An 8033-nucleotide genomic window follows, 5' to 3' on the forward strand; every position below is an offset into this window, starting at 1 on the left:
GGTTTTGGGGCTTGCGACCGGTTGCTATCGTATGTCGTATATTTACCATCTTTATACAGAATCTAGAATACTTATTGTAAAAGCGAATAACCAACTGCTGTCAAAGCAATATATCCCTGCGTGCCACATAGATGGACATCTCAATGACATCACGTTTAATAAGCTCTTCCTCCAAGATGCATTCATCGATCCCTTTCTTTGCAATAGGATTTATCGAAACCTATGGCACTAAGAACATAAGTGAAGTCGAATATAAATCTAGACTCGCAGCCCTCCAGCACAGCTGCAGTAACCTCTTCGAGATTACGATTGCTTTGCAATAATATTCTTAATAGGCTTCCACTGAACATCTTCCAGGAAGAACTACATCTTGCAGTAGCAAGAGCTGTCCTAGCGCAATTGAAATCAAAATATTACCATGTACTAAATAGTTAATTGTCATGCATTAATGCTTTAACTCTATTCCCATGATGTCACCTATCTGCTTTACTCCCGCAACGCAGACAGAAACTTGAATCCGATTGACCTTTGGACCCGCTGCATTTCTCTAATCCATTGTAGCTCGTAAATAATCTGCTCTCTTATCATGCAACTAATACCTACTCACATCCTAACCCATGTACTAATCTTAATTTCTGTCATATTATCCGAGGGGGTTACAATAACAACAACAATGGAAGCTAAAATATTTATTTCTTGACTAAAACCGGAATATCACACGCTTGTCGTAACCAATTAAAACATTGTTTTTTATTTTTTAAAACACTTATTATTTATTTATTTATTTAATACGTACATTTAAAAGGACATACATATATTATTTATTTATTTTTAATCATATACACATACATATTTGTAGTAGATCACATTAAGCATAAAGATACATAATAAATATTTGACTAATTTCATTTTGTTTATTGTGTTTATTATGAATATATTGTAAAGATAATCATTTACAGTAAATTTTTTTTATTAGTTTTTGTATTATATATACTTGTATATTTATATATATATATGTATATATAATATTAATAGGACATACGAGTGCGTATGTACGATATTGTTACATATTTACGAACAAAACAGCAGTCTTATTTAAGATGAAATATAAATATATAAGTATATAACATATATTTAATTAAATTTATTATTATATTACGATTATACTATTAATGAATAATATTACTTATTATTTTTTTTATATTAATAATATTATTATTTAAATAATTATTACAAATTTTGTAAGAGTTTATGTTTTTGAAACGGAAACATATTTTTAATTATATTTGTTTTTACACAAAAATAAATTTATTTTTGTTATGTAGAAATTAATTTATATGTGTTTGCGGATATTGATTTTAAATGATTTTTGATTTTAAAAATTTTATTTTATTTATATTCAACATATATTTACAATATTTTTAAAAAATTAATAAATGAAGTGTGTCAGTTGCGAACTTACTTTAAGTCAATGTGAAATGATAATACTAATACAATTATTTTTTATTATTAACTAATTTTTAATTTATTTTTAAATAGATTAATAAAAATTAGTTCGAAAAAAAAATATTTTTCAATTTTTTTTAATTAGATTATATTAGTAAATTATTTGAACACATTAATTTAAGATTTTAATATTGGTTTTTTTCGAAAATATTTTGTTTTGAAAGCATATTATATATAATTTTAATTTTTTTCCAATTTAAAGTTAAAAATTTTTTTAAAACTCTTACAATGTAAAATTTTTTTATAAATATTGTTGAATGTTTCAATAGCTGTGAAATTCTTTATCCGATTGTTTAATATTTGATTGTTTAATTTTTAATCAATAAATTAAATAACATAATTAAAAACAAAATATAAAAAATGAAGGCTTCAAAGCCAATTGAAACTAATTTAAATTAAGAGAGACTTAAACAAAATTAAGAGGAATATAAATATGACTGTATGTTACCTGTAGTTTAGAGTTATTAGAAAACGAAGAAACTAATTATACGTAATATATATAATTACAATATTTTTTAAATTCACACTATATATTTAAAAAAATTGTTATTTAAAAAAATTTTTTAAATTTATAAATACTATTTAAATTCATTTATTTTCAAGATATAAAATGAAATAAAAATTATTTAATTATAAATATATCAGTTATTGCATTATAAATGTTTAATAAATAATATTGAAAACCACAAAAGAAAAATTTTTTTTGTATATAAATAATATTTTAGATTTTGCAGTACATATGTATATCTGAATAATTATATTACAAAGACAAAAACCTGTTTTATGTTATTTATTATTATAATAATTAGCAGACTTTTTGTAATAATTTTTATTTTGATTGTAATGAAATATAAAAACATGTATTTATTTTGTATATGTATTATGCTCATTTATTTTATTTTTTCTTTTATTTTATTATAATTAAAATTCAATCAATAAAAAAATTATTTTGATTATTGTTCTATTAGAAATTTACTTATCAATTTAAATTATAGTTTGTCTATATAAACACAAAAGTATTGAAATATATTTTAGGTATAATTTTTTTCAATTGTAGTAGATATTTTGTTGAAAATCGTTATATAAATTGATTTAAAAATAATAATATATTATTTTAGGTAATATATTATATTATTGTACACATTTATTTTTAAATACATGAATTTAATAAGCGTCTATAGATGTTTTTATAATTTTTTATTTTTAATATCTTTAATTAAATTTTATGCCAATGTATATATAAACCACATTTAATAAAATATTTAACAATTGTAATTAAAATTGTTTAAACATTTATTGTTGTAATTGATATTCCATTAAAGATATCTAAACACCGAAGAAACCACATATATTTTATATGAAATTTATATTATTTTTTAAATATATGTACACTTATTTTTAAAAATGTTTACTTGAATTATTAATAAACAAAAACCAATTATTTTTTATATTATTATTTTTATTTAACAAAAAGTTTATTAATATTCCAATAAGTAAAGTTTTCAATTATTATGCACATTTAATGGAGTTAGTGGTAAAAGTTTTTTTTTTTTAAATTATATCAAAAATTTTGCAGATATAATTATTTTTTACAATTATATAATGCTGTAATATTTTTAATTATTATATATATCCATCTATATTTCTAACAAACCATAGTTTTATTCATTTTTATTCGGCATTAAATTTTCTTTATTAATATTATTTTAATATTAATTTCAAATTTTTTTTATTAATTATTGAATTAAAGAAATTGAATTGTTTATATATTTAAATTTCAAATTAAATTAAAATTATTTTTGTATATATTTTATACATTTTTTTTAATTCTAATGGTACAAAAATTATTATGAGTTTAAATAATTTATATTTAAAATAAACCACCTAAAAAGATAATTAAATTAATTGCAAAATGTCAGGTTCAATACAATCAAAATAAATTATTTGAACTTTTTTTTAACATAAACCTTTTTAAAAAAAGTAATAAAATTATTTTTTTTATTTAAAAATAATAAAATTATTTTTTTTTGATAGCTAATATACGCTTATGGTTTAATTATTTTATTATTATTATTATTATTATTATTATTATTATTATTATTATTATTATTATTATTATTATTATTATTATATATATATTATTATTAGGATTCTTATTATAATTATTTTTATTATTACTTTATTTATTATTATTATTTAATTTTATTTAATTATTACCAATGAATAAAGTTATTAAGCAACATTAATAAAATGTTTTACTATTAAGAACAATATTCTCATGACATCAACTATTATAGTTGAAATTGAATTAAAGACATTAAAACATCGAAGTTAACCATTTAAACTTTTAATATATGTTATTTAATTTTAAGATAATATATAAAATTTATATTTTGTATATATCAATACATATGCTTTTATATATACGAGATTTTAATTTTTTTTAATATTAAGCTCTAATCATTTTCTTTTATATATGACAATCATGCAAAATTAATTTTTTTTAGAATTTTTTTTTTATATTTTTGAAGAAATACATAGTAGATGTTATAATATGAAATCATGAATACATATTATTTATGTATTAAATTTTTATGATGAAAACTATAAATACATTCAATGTTTTTAAATTAATTTATCTACTTTACTGACTAGTTAAATAGAACGAAGTGTCTTCAAGGATATATTTTCTAACTCTTTTTTACAACATATAGAGAACATATACTTTTGCCAAAAGCTTGTTTTATGTTTATACCTAATTAAATTTAATACATAATACTAATTTTTTTTTTTCCTAAAGAAATTTATTGTTTGAGTTAATAGATATAAATGCATTTATACATATACATATATGATACATTTAAAAACAAAATACATACCAATAGGAGGTGAAAAACTGTAGTGATAAGCAATACTAAATCCCACCAATTCACAAGAATTGTCTCTAAACTGTCTACCAAAATATTAGTACTGTCAATCAAGATCTAAGAAGAGATTTTCGCTTTATTTTTTTAGTGTAATTATTAATTTAGGATCACTTAAAATATAAATACAATAAATGAAGAACTAGTTAAACTATATATATATATTTCTTCATCAATTTACAGTGATCCTCATGGTATATGCAGTAATTTTCAATCATTTATACTGAGCGCAGCGCCATCATCAGTTCTGTTTGTTATTATATTGAATTTCTAAATATGAATTTATTCATGATTAATGTCTAATCATTTCAATAATACGCAAATCTCCATTTCTTGTGGGAACAAACTTCAAGACATTTAATTTTTTTATAGTACTCGTATTTTATCTCTTCACATAACTGAAGTACTGATCATATTATTTCTAATTATACCGATATAATTTAAATCGTAGTAATTATTAAAAAATTTTGCTAAAAATTTGTCATAATGTATCTAATTTTACGTACATACACTTTTGTAATATATACAAAATATAGTTATATAGAAAGATTGTTTGATAGATAATGTTTAGATTAGGAAAATTTTGCGAGTTTAATATTGTAGTTATGTATTAATAAAATTGATAATTATTTTTAATTTATTTTTCCTAAGTTCAAGGGTTTGGGAGATATATATATTTTTTTTTTGTATAAACATCACAACCAAACCGTACTATATTACTTTTGTTTTAAATTTAAGGTTATGTCTCATTAAAAAAAATTAATATTATAATTTTCACTGTATTTAGTTTCAGATACACTATATAAATTAACAACTATAACTCTTTTATAGTACTTAGTAATGTTGTAATATTAATATACTAATAATGACTTATAAAAACAGTAAGAAATGTTCCTGTAAAATTAACATGTATAATTAAAAAAATATTGAAGTAACATATATTTAAAAATATATATTTAAAAAATATGAAAAATCATTTAAATTTGCAAAAAAAAATTAACTGAATTATCCATAAATTCATATTTCTATAAAACGTCATAAAATATTAAATAAAAATTATAAATATTAATTAGTAAAGTTAAGTGGTATATAAAATTACTAATTTGCATAGTGAAATTAATATGTAAATAAATATATTAAAGCAAAAATGCAAAATAAATTAAATTAATATGTAAAGAATTGAAAAAGAAAAAATTAATATTAGTATCAACTTCTACCATATTTAATTGTTTAAATCAAATCATAAAAATTATGTATGTTATCATGGGTTGATTAGTTTAAATATTTAAATTTCAAACTCTTTTAAATTAAAATTATATATAAAATTTTTTTTATATATTAAATAAATATCAAATGTTATAAGTTCAATTTAATAGTTTAAATCAAATAATAAAAATTAAGTTATTATGATTTAAATCATTGTTTTTCAACTGCCAATTTATTTTTTAAAAAATGATTGTTATATAGATTAAACGAAACTTTTCTTAATTATTTTGTTTTATTTCAATGGATTATTTTTTGTCTAATGAAGTATATAGTTTATATAACTATTTCGTATAGAAATTATAGAAATACACAAATTTAAAAAATAAATAGATTGGCTTTCCTGGAGACCATGAAGAAAAAAATATGTATATATATATTAAAAATCTGAAATTTCATATTTTATATGTCTAACAATAGCTGATTAGAATCAAACAATGCTCTGAGATACTACTCGAATGAAGCACTGGCTAAATTTTTATAACAGATTATACTGGTTGTGATATTTCAATATAAACTATAACCAATTGGTTTAAATTTAGTCAATGAAATCAAATGATTTTTGAATTTGAAAATGTCTATTATCAGTAAAAATTATAATAATAAATTCAAAATAGCTTTGACTTTAATATACAACAATTAAAACAAAACAACTATGTTTCTTAAAAAACAAATAAAAATAAAAGCAAAATAAATCAAAATTAAAAAACATTAAAATTTTTATTAACTTTAATTTAAAACTTTAATTTTGTATAAGCATATTCACTCTAAGCTTTCAGTTTCAGTTTACCGCTGTTGGTTCCACAATACTATAACACTTTCATTCAAAAATTGCAATAGTCATATAAAGAACACAACTATTTCTATTTAATATTTAACTTTTTATATAATAAAAATATTAAATGCCTATATAATTAATTTTTAAAACGTTCCAAACATGACAGATATTAATTATTTAAAATATATACTAGTGAGATGCATATTCCTCAAATCAAACCAACACATCAAAGGAAGAAGAAAATTATATGCAATAAGAAAAATAAAATTAGTTTCTTAATTATAACTAATATTTATTAATAACCATATTTGAAATATTTAATTTTGACCAAGTCTCCTGATAACAACTTTAGAATAAAGTTTAAATATAGAACAAAATAAAAATCAGTAAAAAATATTTAAAAATTGTTTTCTTATCATTTTTAATTAAAGTCTAATAAAATTAATGATGAATTACTCGGTTCCATTATTTAAAAATATAATATTTTAATTACTAATATCGTCCGCTTTTCGGTTATACTACCATGGTCAACTGACTTCTCCTGCCTTAGTTCTATTCTGTCATTCACTTAACAAAAAAAAAGAATAACTTTCAAAAAGAAACCTTGAAAATAAATTGGCTTTATACTTTTCATTAGTTTTAAAAAAAATATTTGTAAAAAAAAATTTATTACCAAAAACAAAAAACAAATATTAACTAACTAGTACAAAAACAAAATACAAATATTTTAATTTTAAATATATATTAATTTATATTTTTATTATAAATGTATATTTATATATATATATTCATATAAATAATTACTTTTATTATAATTTTTTTTAAATAGAGTCATAAGCGTAGCTAACTATTATATATTAAACTATAAATAATACTTGAGTTAGGTTTGTATCATTTTAATTTCTAATATTTCTATTTATTCATTTTTGTTTAAATTTTTCTATTTATCTCACAAATAAAACTATGCTGAGAAGTTTCTAAATTAACAACAAAAAAAAATATTATCATAAAAAAGTTTTATTAAATTTTGTGGGAGATCAGTAAAATTTTTAAACAAAAATAGAATAATAATAGTTTTAGAGATATTCTTTTCTTTTTTCTTTTAAATATAGATTACAATATTTACAAATGTTAACAATTAAGCTAACTAAATTAGGATATTATTAAATAAAAATTTTAAAATAAAATAAAATAAAATAAAAAATATTATTGCACAAATTAATTATAAAATATTTGCAACATAAAAACTAATTATTTATAGCAGTCTATAAGAATACGCATTGAAAGGTTTAGTACAATTTAAAAAAAAATTATTTTTTTTTGTTCTTTAAAATCACTTTTTTTTAAATGAAATTTAATTTTTCTTTGTTTGTTCGTATACGAGTTCATAAATACCAAAAATACTTGAATTATTTCAAAAAAGAATATATAATTTGTTGTTTATTAAATATTTTAAAATAATTTTAGTTTAGTTTTTGAACTTTAATTTGGTTTGGATGTTTTTTGTTTAGTGGAGACATACAAATAATAATTTCGTTGAGTGGTAATAATTTATATATAGA

The 8033-nt window shown here is 18.7% G+C and overlaps 1 protein-coding gene across 2 annotated transcripts in view; it reads left to right on the top strand.

Moving 5' to 3' along the window:
- LOC119685116 (putative uncharacterized protein DDB_G0286901) overlaps nucleotides 1-8033 on the top strand; it is a 236351-nt gene that overhangs the window by 100529 nt on the left and 127789 nt on the right. The window lies entirely within an intron of this gene.

This window comes from Teleopsis dalmanni, chromosome 2 (genome assembly GCF_002237135.1).
Source record: "Teleopsis dalmanni isolate 2A chromosome 2, ASM223713v2, whole genome shotgun sequence".
NCBI classification, from domain to species: Eukaryota; Metazoa; Arthropoda; class Insecta; order Diptera; family Diopsidae; genus Teleopsis; species Teleopsis dalmanni.